The 14,516-nt window shown below is 36.3% G+C and overlaps 1 pseudogene; it reads right to left on the bottom strand.

Annotated features, from left to right (window-relative positions):
* LOC112469689 lies at positions 1-118 on the bottom strand (annotated as a pseudogene).
* Positions 119-14,516: the final 14,398 nt, after the last annotated feature.

Here is a 14,516-nt window from a genome sequence, read left to right as displayed (position 1 = left end):
GGCCTACAGCACCTGGTATTCCTAGTGGTCTCCCATTCAAGTATTAACCAGGCCCGACCCTGCTTAGTTTCTGAGATCAGACAAGATCCGGCATGTTCAGGGTGGCATGGCCGTAGACTCACTATGCTTCTTTCACTGCCTTCTTTCAGACTGTCTTGGCTCCTTCAGACTTGCCTTTCTCTGTGTTCTTCTGATACAGTGTAATACTTCCCAGCACCAGGCATTATTACATCGTGATGACAGACAAGAACCCAAGGTGCTGGTGTTAAGAGACGAAGCTGGCCTCAATGAGGACATTCATTGCCAACCGTCACTGAGGAATGGATGGACTAAGCAAAAAAGAAAGGCTTTCGAAACAATCCAAAAAGAAATCCAGAAGCCATAAGGAAAAATGGACACATAAAATAGTTAAAACTTCTGAATGGCAAAAGATACCGTAAGTAAAGTCAGAAGGCAATGACAGAGTGGAGAAAAATATTTGCAACACATGTAACAGACAAAAGGTAAATGTCCTTCCTATGCAAAAAGTGCTCTATGATTTAATAAGAAAAATATGAAAAACCCAATAGAAAAGTGAGTTAAGTTTTGAACTGTCAATTCACAAAGGAGAAAATGCAAACTTCCAAAATAAAATGATGATTGACCTTAGTTTAGGAAAAAAACTAAGAAGACAGATAATACCCAGTAAGGAAAAGCCTGAATTCATACATTGTTTATGATCTATTAAGTGGAAAAAAAAAAAAAAAACAAGTTGAAAAATTAGACAGTATAGATAGCATGATTCAATTTCTGTGCTTTTAAAAAAAGCATGAAGAGATAGAGAGTGATCAATAGGTAGATCCATTTAAACGAAGAAAAAAAAGATATGCAGTAAATTGCTAACATGAGAAGTGGAAAGTGGGGTCTTATGAGTCTTTGTATAGTTCTTTCTTTTCAAGCATAGTTGGGGCAGGAGTGATTCGCCTTTGTGTTCTCACTAATTTTCAACCAAATTATAAAATGTGATATCAATTATAAAAAGTAATATCATTGCAGAGATATTGGGATAACTGACCCGTCTGAGGCATGCCAATTTTGCTTTAGGCACTGCATGAGGGTATTTCCACATGTTAGTTTATTTTATCCTCACAACCCCCTATGAAAGACACTATTAGAACCATTTTTCAGATGAAGAAGATGGGACTTCAAGAGGTGAACAATCTGTGATCATGGCTTATCAGCTATTTGAAGCAAAGATGTGGTCAACATAGGTGACACTCGGGTTATTTATTGGAAGGACTAGATTTAAAGCCTCCAAACGAATGAACCCCCTTTGAAATCCATGCATAGTCCTTAAATACTGGGTCTCAATCTATCCTTCCCCAGCTGTCAAATTCCCTTCCTTATGGCTTTTGATGTCCTGGCTACCTAGAATTGCCATACTCCTGCCAAGGGACCCAAGTGAGGGTATAGTGAGAGTAGGAGCTTGAGGTCCCAAGCTCTAGAAGGTAACTTCACTTTCCATTCACTTTATCCTGGATTAAGCAAGACCAAATAGTAGTCCAGGTGTGTCAACTCCCCACATTTTCAACATTTTCAACTCTTTTGCCACCTTTTTCTCTGACAATTCCATCTAGGAAATCTCCAGAACCCCCTTTCCACAAAGCAGGCAGCCCTTGCCCAGGGCGGTGGCAATGACTCCAGACCTCTGGTGAGTTTGTGTATAGGGGAGGGGGTGCTAGTCTTTCATGCTGGCGTGGAGGGAGAGAAGGGAGTCTGTGTAGGGCCAAATATGCCGGGAGGAGCTAGAATTGGGGGAGCAGGTGACATCTTCGGGAGGGGGTAGGAAGAGCAGGAAAGCCAGTAGTTTTAAATGAGTCTGCATGGTTTATTACAAAAGCAGGGGCTGGGGGTAGGGTGTTCTGGAGCCACACACCAATCCTGGGGAATAAGGTAGCCCCAAAAATACAAAATACTGTGAAAGAGACAACTAAACACCTGAGGCAGGCCCTTGGTTTGTGCTTAAATGATACATATTGGATGTGTATGGAGTGGAGTCTTCCAAGTTCTGATGACTTGATTCAAGTATCACGATGTCTGTCCCACCATTTGAATCTCCTCACCTTCCAGTGAAGAATCTTCCCTCTTCCCTGACTCCAGTCCCCAGACCAGAACACTCTCCCAGCTTTCTAGGGGATGGGCAAATTGCTTAAGATCATTCGGTCCTGCCCACCAAATCAGGACTATTTTTCCAAGGCAGGCAGCCCTCCTCGGCTTAGTGCAGGGGCCTTCGTTAAGTCCCTGCGTGTTACCTGGTCGTGGTCTTAAATCTTTTTAACTTCAACCTTCACAAAGAAATAGATGTTATATCACAACCCGGTACATAGGTGCTCCCTAGAGCACAGTGATGCACGCTAAAACAGTAGTTTAACAAACAATGCTGAATATTTACCTTAAATTTTACCTATGACGTACTTTTCTTTTTCATTGTTTAAAATGTTTGTAGCTGCTTGCAACCCACCCAGTTGATTTAAGACCAGCAATTTGGAAAACACTCAAGACAACCAAATTATGCAGACATTTTGGAGAGAATAACCTTGGTTTGCCACAGCCATGTGTACGAGAGGAGAGATCAGGATAAAGGGCATGTTGTCATCCAAGGCCATCTCTTGGACCTTCCTCAGTAAGAGATTCTCAGTAACCATAGGGTTAACTGTATTGAATCGGATGATGAAAGGGACCGCTGTAATTCTAGAATGACAATAAGATTAATTATTGAGAGCTTTCTATATGCCAGGCATTGTTCTAAGCACTTTATTCCAATATATGCATTTAATTTTACAACGTCACTACGCCATAAGTAGTATTATTAATTAGTATTATTAATCCTCAATGGACAGACAGTTTGAAAACTTAACTTCCAGGAAATAGCTAGTAAGTATAGATGCAGGAATCAAAGCCAGGCAGATTGGTTCCTGTGATATTCTGATTTATAAGAAATACATATTTGGTCATACAGATGACCAAGATATATTTCTCATATTTGGTCTTCGTTTTAGGTGTACAGCATAGTGGTTAGACATTTATATAATTTGCCAAGTGATCCCCCCAATTAGTCTAGTACCCACTAGGCACCATACATAGTTTTACAATATTATTGACTATATTCCCTGTGCTATACTTTACATCCCCAGGACTATTTTTTAACTGGCAATTTGTTCTTCTTAATCTCTTCACCTTTACCACCCAGCCCTCCAATCCCCTTCCCATCTGGCAACCATCAGTTTGTTCTCTGTATTCATCTATTTCTGTTTTGTTTGTTTATTTTGCTTTTTTGATTCCACATATAAGTGGAATGATATGGCATTAATCTTTCTCTGTCTACCTTATTTCACTTAATACCCTCTAGGGCCATCCATGTTGTCGCAAATGGTAAGATTTCATTCTTTTTTTTATTGGTGAGTATTATTCCTTTGCATATGTGTTCCACATCTTCTTTATTCAATCGTCTATTGGTGGACACTTAGGTTGCTTCCATAGCTTGGTTATTGTAAACAGCACTGCAGTGAACATAGGGGTACATATATCTTTTTGAATTAGTGTTTTGGATTTCTTCAGATAAATACCCAGAAATGAAATTGCTGAGTCATAAGAGTTATCTTTTTAATTTTTTGAAGGACCTCCAGACTGTTTTCCATAGTGGTTATACCAATTTGTGGTCCCACCAACACTGCATGAGGGTTCCCTTTTCTCTACATCCTCACCAACACTTGTTTGTTGATTTATTGATGATAGTCATTTTGACAGATGTAAAGCGATACCTCATTGTGGTTTTAATCTGCATTTCTCTGACAATTAGTGACATTGAGTGTCTTTTCATATGTCTATTGGCCATCTGAATGTCCTCTTTGGAGAAATGTTTAGTCAGATCCTCTGCCCATTTTTTAATTGGATTTTTTTTTTTTTTGGTGTTGAGTTGTATGAATTCTTTATATATTTTGGCTGTTAACCCCTTATCACATGTAGCATTGGTGAATATTTTCTCCCATTCAGTAGGTTATCTTATTATTTTGTTGATAGAGTTAATTTTTAAATATGGTCTGAGGCAGTGTTTAAACTTTATTCTTTTTTATGTGGATATTTGGTTTTTCCACCACAATTTTTTGAGGAGACTCTTTCTGTGTTGAATGATCTTTACACCCTTTGATAATTAAGTGACCGTAGGTTTATTGGTTTATTCTTGAATACTCAAATTTACTGCATGGACCTATAGGTCTATCTTTATGCCAGCTCCACTGTTTTGATTACTATGGCATTATAGTTAGTTTTGAAATGAGGAAGGGTTTGTCCTGCACTTTAGTTCTTTTTCAAGATTGTTTTGGTTATTTGCAGACCCTTGCAATCGCATATGAATTTTAGGATTAATTTGTTCACTTCTGCAAAAAAGCCTTTAGGATTTTGATAAGAATGGCATTGAATCTATGTATTGTTTTAGATACTATTGTCATCTTAGCAATACTGTGTATTCAAATCCATAAACCTGAAATGTTATTTTCTTTCATCAATATCTACAATGTATGTCTTGTATCTCCTTGGTTAAATTTATTCTTAAATTTAAAAAAAATTAAGACTATTTTAGGGAGAAATTTTAGGTTTACAGAAAAATTGAGCAGAAAGTACAGAGAGTTCCCATACAGCCTCTTATTTATCCTTTTTTGTTCTATTATAAATGGAAATGTCTTAATTTCCTTTAGGATTTTTAATTGCTAGGGTATAGAAATACAACTGATTTTTGTGTATTGCTCTTGTACCCTGCAACTTTGCTGAATTTGTTTATTAGCTCTAAGTGCTAATAAACATTTGACCCTTGTTCTAGTCCACACACCTTCTTCCATCCCATTTAATTGTTGAAGAAACCCAGTAGCTGAAACTTGCCCAAGGTCTTGCTGCCCTTATGGCTGAGATTCAGCTGAGCTCCATGCCCTCCCTTTGAGATTCAGAACCCTAGCTCACCCCTTTAATTGGGGGGGTTTTCCGTGTCATTTGCAGACACAAATTTCAGCGAGTTCCTTCCACAAAAGCCCCTGTCTATCTCTTTCAACTCCCTCATCTCTACCCCACCCCCTTTGCATTTGCTCCCATTTACCCCTGATCATGAGCTCCGTGGGACTCCACCCTACCCTGGACCCAAGCTCTGGCTGCCAGGTCATGGAGATAACTAGAGGTAAATTAAACCCCAAGATCCTTTGCCCCTGCCCTCCCACCTGGAGCAGAGAACCACTGGGGCACCTAACTCCTCTGCTTGCCCCACTCTCCTGTGACCCTGGTCTTCCCAGCACCAACTCAGGCCTCTGCACAAGCTGCCCTGGCAAGGTCAGGCCCTTTGCCTGCAACATTCCTGTCAGGAAAACAGGCAAATTCGGTTTGCAAACCAGGATTATTTTAGAGGCTAGTTCCCCACTTCTCTCTCCACCTTCCCCTATTTCCCCAGCTTGCAATGTGGTTTACATGTTCACAAAAGGCAGTCAGCCCTAAAGGTAAAACTCAGAGGAGCTGCGGGCAGAGACAGAAGGGCGAGAATGCGGCCTGGAGTTTGAGTGGGTGGGGAGGGAGGGGTAAGAGGAACCGCAGGCCCAGTGCCCCGCCCCGTTGCCTAGGTGACGGGGGGGAGGGGGAAGAGGATGAGGGAGAAGTGGCTGAGTGGGCTGAGTCGATCCGAGAGTCTCAAATCTTAACGCCACCAATGTCTGCTGCTTCTGCTTCCAATAGCTCAGTCCCTACTGAAGGAAGCGGGCGGGAGTCCTTAGCCCAGGGAGAGTCTTTCCATTCTTTTACCAATATCCAGTGTTCACGGCTGGGGAGAAATAGAATGTCAGCCCTGGAAAACGGCTTGCCAAGTCTCCTGGCCCAGTGACTTTCAAGCAGGTTTGCAGCACCAGATGCTTGTTTCAAAGGAAATCTTACCCAGAACCCCAGTATGCAAAACAGGCACCTAGAGGACTGCTCACCCCATCCACTCTCCCCAAGGCTCTAGGGTTGCACCACCCAGAACGTGAAAATCTCTGGTTTGAGCCCAAACCCTCGTTCGTTGTATAGATGGGAAAACTGAAGTTCCCAGACAGCCATTGACTTACTCAGGGACACCCAACAAATGAGTTCGTGGCAGAACCAGGATAGGGAACGGCCTGCCAAGGCCATAAGAGCCAGCAGAACCCTTGAGGGAAGAGAGAAGAGAAGGGGGTGGGGGTGGGGGAGGGAGCACACATTGTCTTAGGAACCCTGAGTTGCCAGATCTGCAGGAACAACACAACTCCTTAGTTTAACAGAAGAGGTGACTGAGCCCAGAGAGGGGACAGTGGTTTGTTAGTGGAGTGATCTGGTCCTAGAGGGAATAATACTCCCTTAGAAAGAAGACGAATTTGAACATTTGGCTCTTTGGCCAGCTCATGCAGTCTTTAATGAAATTCCCAGGTGCCAGATGGTGTAGGGGGAGGAGCACTGGCCTCAGAGTTTCATCCCCCTCTGTTACAGACAAGCCCCATGACCTTGGGAGATTTATTTTAAAAGCCAAAGGATCATCCCTGGTTTGTAAGAGGTCCAGAAGAGTAATAGGATTAAATGGTGCTTCAGACTGTTTTATATTGTTTCTAAATGTCAGGGCCTCCTTTAGGGGGAAGGTGAGTAAGCACAATGTTCTTTAAAGACTGAATTTGACAGTGGGTTTTTAAAAGGCCCTTTATTTTTCTTTTCCATTTTTCATGGCTAATTATAAAGTAACACATGGCCATTTCAGAAAATGTGTAAAGTACAGAAAATGAAAAATAAAGCAGAAAATAAAATCATCCATAAACACATCACCCAGCAGCAACCATTGTTCAACATTATTGTACATTTCTCTTAGTCTTTTTTTATACTTTTTCTGTAGTACAGAGCATATTATGTTGTAATTTTAAAAAATAATTTTTTTAATGCTTAATAAAGCATTTCCTTTTACCCAGTATGTCATGTCTGGCTAATAGGAAAAAATTACAAAGCATTCATAAAGACGAAAGGCACAACTTGAAGAGACAAAGCAAGTATCAGAACAAGGCATGGCAGGGATGTTGGAATTATCAGACTGGAAATTTATCACAGCTATGATTAATATGCTAAGGACTCTAATAAAGTAGACAGTATGCATACAAGAACAGATGGGTAATGTAAGCAGAGAGATGGAAATCCTAAGATACCACCCGCCCCCCCCCCAAAATAAAGCTAGAGATTAAAAAAAAAAAAAACACATTGCCACAGAATTGAAGAATGCTTTGATGGGCTTATTAGTGGACTGGACATAAATGAGGAAAGAATCTCTGAGCTAGAGGTTATATCAATAGAATCCTTAAAACCCAAAAAGCAAAGAGAACACAGAGACTGTAAAAAACATAACAGAATATCCAAGGACTGTTGGACAACTACATAAGGCATAACATACTGGTAATGAGAATACCAGAAGAAGAAGAAAGAGAGAAAGGAACAGAAAAAATGTTTGAAACAATAATGACTAAGAATTTCCCCAAATTAATGTCAGATACCAAACCAAAGATTCAGGAAACTCAAAAGTAAGCTCAGAAGCTCAGAGATCACCAAACAAGATAAATAACATATTAAAAAAACTACCTCTCAGCATATTATTTTCAAATTACAGAAAATCAGAGATAAAGGAAAAAAACTTGAAAGAAGCCAGAGGAGAAAAACACCTTATCTAGAGAGGAACGAAGATAAGAATTACATCTGAATTTTCCTCAGAAACCATGCAAGCAAAAAGAGAGTGGAATGAAATATTTCAAGTGCTGAGAAAAAAAAAAAAAAAAAAAAAACCCCTAGCAACCTAGAACTCTGTATCCTGCAAAATTATTCTTCAAAAATGAAGAAAAAATGAAGACTTTCTCAGATAAACAAAAATTAAGGATATTTGTTGTCAGTAGATCTGCCCAATCTAACAGATTAAATGAATAGTTTGCTCAAAATAATAATAGCGATGATGTTTTAGATATGTATGCTTATGTCTATATCTTATGTGTGTATATATATATTCTTATGTATCCTTATATGTAAGTGAAATGAATGACAGCAATGATACAAGGGACAAGATGAAGAAATTATGATTTTTTTTTATTACAAGGTACTCACATTACCTGTGAAGTTGTTTGAAAGTGGACTAGGATTAGTTGTAAATACATATTGTGAACTCTAGGGAAATCACTAAAAAAAGTATTCACTGATATTAAGAAAGGAGAAAAAGTGTAATTATCTAAAATGCTAAATTAAAACCATAAAAGGCAGAAAAAGAGTGAAAGACACAAATAGGAACAAAGAACAAAGATAGCAAATAGAAAACAATAACGGTATGGTACTGATGCATCTACAAACCAAGGAGAGCCATGATCGTCTGCAATCACCAAAAGTTGGCAAGAGGCAAGGAAGTATCTTCCCCTTAGAGCCTTTCGAGAGAACATAGACCTGCAGTCACCTTTATTTCAGTCTTATAGCCTCCAGAACTACGAGACAACAAATTTCTGTTGTTTTAAGCTGCTTAGTTTGTGGTAATTTGCTATGGCACCCCTAACACAAAAACTAAGTTCATTCATTATTAGTCTTTCTTGTTTTATAATAAGTTCAGGTAAGTCTATATATTTCCTTGAAAATTAACTGGACTGCATCCCAAAGTAGTACTTCATTCAATTCTAATTTTATTATGATTTTTCTTCAACCCATTCATTATTTAAACCTGTGCTTTAAAAATTTTAGATGCATACATAAGTTTCTAGCCATCTTTTTATTGTCAGTGATGCTTACTTTTATTTCTGTATCATCAGTAAATGTTTTGAATTACATCAATTAAAAAAAATTTGGCAACTTATTGTGCAGCCTAATAGTCAATTTTTGTCAATGTTCTATTGCATTTGAAAAATATTTTTGCTAATTATTTGCCAAGTGTTTTTTTCAAATTTTCTGTGTAATTTTTTAAAAGTTTATTTTCTATGTCAACAATATATAGTTTTACTTTTTAAATTCAAAATGAAAACTATCTTTTAATAGGTAATTTTAACCATTCACATTTTTTATAATTATTGATAATCTTGCACTTATTCCTGAGTATTTTATTTGTATTTTTCATTTCTATGCTTTTTCTGCATTTCTTTTATTTTTTCATCTACTAATTTGAAAGTTGCATATTCTATTCTAGAATTCTAGTTATTAATATTTGTTTTTTAATTGTGGTAAAATGTACATAAAATAAAGTTTACCATTTTAACCATTTAAAAGACTATAATTAGGTGGCATCGAGTACATTCACACTGTATGGAGATCACCACTGTCCATCTCCAGAACTTTTTTGTCTTCTCAAACTGCAATTCTGTACCAATTAACTTTAATTCTGCATTCCCCTGTTCCCTAACTCCTAGCAACCACCACTTTACTTTCTGTCTCTATGAATTTAACTACTCTAAGAACCTCATCTAAGTGGAATCATACCTTTCCTTTTGTAACTGATTTATTTCATTTAACATAATGTCTTCAAGGTTCTTCCATGTTGTAACATATGTCAGAATTTCTTTCCTTTATATAGCCTAAATAATATAACATTGTAACACTAATTTTTTACAACAGGTTTATTGAAATATAATTCATATACCATAAAATTCACCCTTTCCAACTGTACAAGTGACTATTTTTGTTATATTCATAGTTGTCCAGTTATCACCAGTATCTCACTTCAGAACATTTTCATCATTCCTGAAAGAAAACCCATAACCATTAGCAGTAATTCCCCATTCTCCCCTCTCTCTATCCTCTAACAACCATTAATCTACTTTCTCTCTCTATTATTTTGCACCCCCTGGACCTTTCATATAAATGAAATAATACGATATTTGGCTTTTTGTGTCTGACTTCTTTCACTTATTCGTGTGGTAGCATGTATCAGTACTTCATTTCTTTTATGGTTGAATAATATTCCATTGTATGGTATACCACACATTTTGTTTATACATTCATCAGTTAATGGACACCTGAATTGTTTCTACTTTTTTAGCTACTGTGAATAATGCTGCTATGAACATTTACATAGAGGTTTTTGTGTGGACATATGTTTTCACTTCTCTTGGGCGTATTCCAGGAGCAGAATTGGTGGATCATATACTAACTCTATATTTAACATTTTGAGGAATTGCCAAACTGTTTTCCAAAGTGGCTGTACCATTTTACAATCTCATGAGGGTTCCAATTTCTTCATATCCACACCAATACTTATTATTAGCTATCTTTTTTTTATGATAGCCATTCTAGTGATTGTGAAGTGGTATCTCATTATGGTTTTGATTTTCATTTTCTTAATGATGAAAGATATTATGCATCTCTTCATGTGCTTATTAAAATTTATTTAAATACACATTTGCAAATATATTGTTTAAATAATTCATTCGCATCCATGTTCTCACACGACAAGGCAAAAATATTGACGAGAAGCTTTTTTATTTCCCTTCACTTTTGGGGGGATATTCCTTCCACAATTTACTTTGCTGACATCTGAAATTTTAGTTTCAGGTTGTTATTTTGTAAAATTTTCAGGACATTCTTATCAAGATTTCTTAAATTCTTGGTTCACCTTTGGTTTTTGTATGACACTATTTCTTCTTGGATTTATTTTTTTCCTTAACTGGAGCACAACATCTAATTATTTTTTGTTTTGTTTAGTTTTGTTTTCAGAAGGAATTTAGAAAGGGAGAGGTGAGTCAACTTTCTTAGTACTTTTATGTCTGCAAACTCCTCTATTTCATCTTCACATTTAAGTAATAATTCGGCTACTAAGTAATAAATTTAAATGTCCATTTATTTATCATTTTGTTATCATTTTGAAGATATTGAACTGATGTTGCCAAAAAAAAGTTGACATCATTTTTTTATAGCAGGTAAATCTGATTTTTTCTATGAGCATTTAATTTAGATTTTCTCTTTTGTCCTTGATGTTCTGAAATTTCACTATGATTAGTCCAGATGGGGGTTAAAAAATTACCTTATTGGTACCTGGTGGACCCTTTCAATCTGAAGACTTTTTTATTTTAAATTCTGGGAAATCTTTTGTTATTATTTCTTTAAATATTGTTGTCCTCTCTATTATCTCTGCCCTTTATTTCTGGAACTCTTTTTAGATAGATACTGACACTATTCTGAATCTATTCCCCATATTTTTATGTATTTTTTACCATTCATTTCTAAATCTTTGTGCTGTATTCTAAAAGAATTCATAGACCTCATCTTCTAGTTTCCTGATTCACTCTTTAACTGTGTTCATTTTGTTATTAGCCCATCTATTTTTTAATTTCAATAATTATATCTTTTATTACAAAATCTCTAGTTATTTCTTTTTTACAACCAGCTATTCCTGTTTTATGAATAAAATAGTCTTCTTTATCTCTCTAAGGGTTTATAATTTTATTTTTAAGTCTAGTTCTGGTTACCCTACTAACTCTGCTTGGATGTGCATTTACCTGGTTTGTTGGACCTGTGATCTCTTTTTATAATATCTCACACCTCAACTATTTGGCGATTCTTATCTGTGTGTGCATTTTTGCAGTTGTAATGTCTTGTTAGGCTGATGGCTGCCTCTGATGGAGCAGTTTGCTTTTAGGGAGGGGCAAAACAGCTGCTGGAACTTGTGCTCCATACTATTTTGATGGGCAGAACCTGCTGCTGGGTGGGAACCTCAGCAGCTGGTCTTCTAGACTTGGATGTTTTTCATTCCTTCCAGACTTTAACAGCCACTCAGTACATGGCCCTTTCTCATTAATCCAAGTACTTACCTCCCAAACTCTTATATACAAAGTATATGGAGAAATGCAAACCCAATAGGCCTCGCTGTTCCTGCTACAGTTCCCTAATGAATTCCCCTATCAATTTCCCCTGGGCATTTCTTTCCATGACCTCTTGACATGGAACATCTTGGTGTTGCTTCCTCATCTTGGAAGTTTCACTTCAGCTACTGCTGTTGCTTCTTTCCTCTCTAATCCAATCCTGTCTGCTTTCAGTCTCATAAAGATTTCTCACACTTTTGGACCGTAAAGAAAGCCCCTACTTGTTTGAACATATGTTTTCTCCCTCTGTCTTTTCTAAGGTTGCTAATAGGCTCAGTGTGCATGTGCGTGTGTGTGTGTGTATGTGTGTGTGTGTGTGTATACACACACATACATACATACATATATATAATTCTGTATTTTTTCCACTTAATATTGTATACAAACATATTTTCAGATATATGAGTATAAATGTGCATGTGTATTTTCTGGCCATGTCTTCTGAATATTTTTCAAACACAATAGAACATTGACAAAAATTGACTATTAGGCTGCACAATAAGTTGCCAAATTTTTTTTAATTGATGTAATTCAAAACATTTACTGATGATACAGAAATAAAAGTATGCATCACTGACAATATAAAGATGGCTAGAAACTTATGTACATCTAAAATTTTTAAAGCACAGGTTTAAATAATGAATGGGTTGAAGAAAAATCCTAATGAAATTATAATCGAATGAAGTACTACTTTGGGATGCAGTCCAGTTAATTTTCAAGGAAATATATAGACTTACCTGAACTTATTATAAAACAAGAAAGACTAATAATGAATGAACTTAGCTTTTGTGTTAGGGCCTAAAAGCAATGATATTTTAATAACAAAGAGTACAGTTATTGCCCAAATCTTGATTCTTAAACACTATTATCCAGTAAAGGTAACCAATCTTATCTGGAGAACTGACTGATTCTAAGACTGAGGCATGGACAGTAAAAGATAAGCCTGAAACATCTTTTTGCTTCAGATAGTATGGAAGTGTCAGAAAAGATGATGGGGTTATATCAAAAGAACACAGAGTCAGTTGAAAGAGCTCCCATTGACCAAATCTAAGACAATTTGAACATCAAAATAAATAATGATATAATAAATAACTCATAGAATCTATGCTGATATAAAAATGAATAAATAAATAGGGAAGAAGAAAAAGTTCTTTCTTAGAGTAGAATTATAACTAATAAATGAGATAGGATTGATGGAATCAGAAAACCACCATTTGGCAACCATGAAAGTGATAAATGTTTCAAACAAGTATCATCAACAGATGCTAGAACTAGTGGGTAAAAATTTTGCGGGAAATGGGATATTTTCATTATCTCCAAGCATCTTCCCACAAGATGCTTGTTAATTATAAAGAGAAAAGTCATAAGTTTACAGAGAAGAAACCTAACAAGTCACCACTTGAATGAAGTGATCAAAGTTAACGTCACCAGTAATGTGACAAGGAGACATCATGTGCCTTCTGATTTGATAAGGACACATTGTAGTTCTGTCGTATTTCTGACAAAAAAAAAAAAAATGAATAACCAAAATCTAATTATGGGGAAACATCGGACAAACCCAAAGTGAGGAACATTCTACAAAATAATGACCTGTACTATTCAAAAGTACAAAAATCATAAAAGACAAGAAAAGAGTAAGAAAAAATTCTAGATTAAAGACTAAAGAGACAGGACAAATAAATGCAACGTGTGACCCTAGATTGTATCTTTGACCAAAAGAAACATTTTTTCCCTTTTGCTATAAACAATATTACTGAGACAATGGCAAAATGTTTATGTCTATGAATCAAATAATGATATATCATTATTGATTTCCTGATTTGATTATTGTTATGTAAAAAAGATTTTATTTTTAGAAAAAACACTCTAAAGTATTTAAGGATAAACAAATCACACACACACACACACACACACACACACACACACACAGGAACATATTTTTATGCCATTAAAAACTCTCCCATGAATATTCATTCAATATTCATTATGATATAATACACCACTGGCTGGGTACATTGTAATTTACTTAATCATAACCTTCATGTTGGACATTTCTATTATTACTAATTTTTCCCTATGATGAATAATACTGAAATGAACACCCTTATATTTAATACTCACCAACATTTCAGATTTTTTCTTTTGGATAAATCTGTAGAAATATTAATTATTGTTCAGGAGTATGAACATTTTAAGGTTCTTAATACATACTTGATTCATATGAATTGAAATAACCCAATCGTGTTCGTGCATATTCTCATTCATTTAAAAGTTTTGCTAGATTGAGGGGAATTATATTTCATATTGTTTAATTGACATTTCCTTAGTCATGAGAGAGGAAGGTTTTTTCCCTAAGAATTTGGTAAGTGTTTTTTCCTGGTTCCTGAGGGATTCCTGACAGTAATACATTCCTCAGGAGGGTGAGAATAGCAAAGCTGTTTGTAACTTCTAAGAAGTAATAAATAACGATTACCATACTAGAGCATGCAGTCAAATCACTTGTGACACAACCGTATTACTGCACAAGATTGAACTGACAATTTATTTATACTCCTAGAATGAAGAAACACAGTATCTCCAAGAGGAAAGAGAGGGTGATAGGAGGAGGTAATTTCTTTGCCTGTTTGTTTACTTACTCCCCTC

Source organism: Pteropus alecto, unplaced genomic scaffold (assembly GCF_000325575.1).
Source record: "Pteropus alecto unplaced genomic scaffold, ASM32557v1 scaffold86, whole genome shotgun sequence".
In the NCBI taxonomy this organism is placed as follows: domain Eukaryota; kingdom Metazoa; phylum Chordata; class Mammalia; order Chiroptera; family Pteropodidae; genus Pteropus; species Pteropus alecto.
This window is presented reverse-complemented; position numbering and strand designations above follow the sequence as displayed.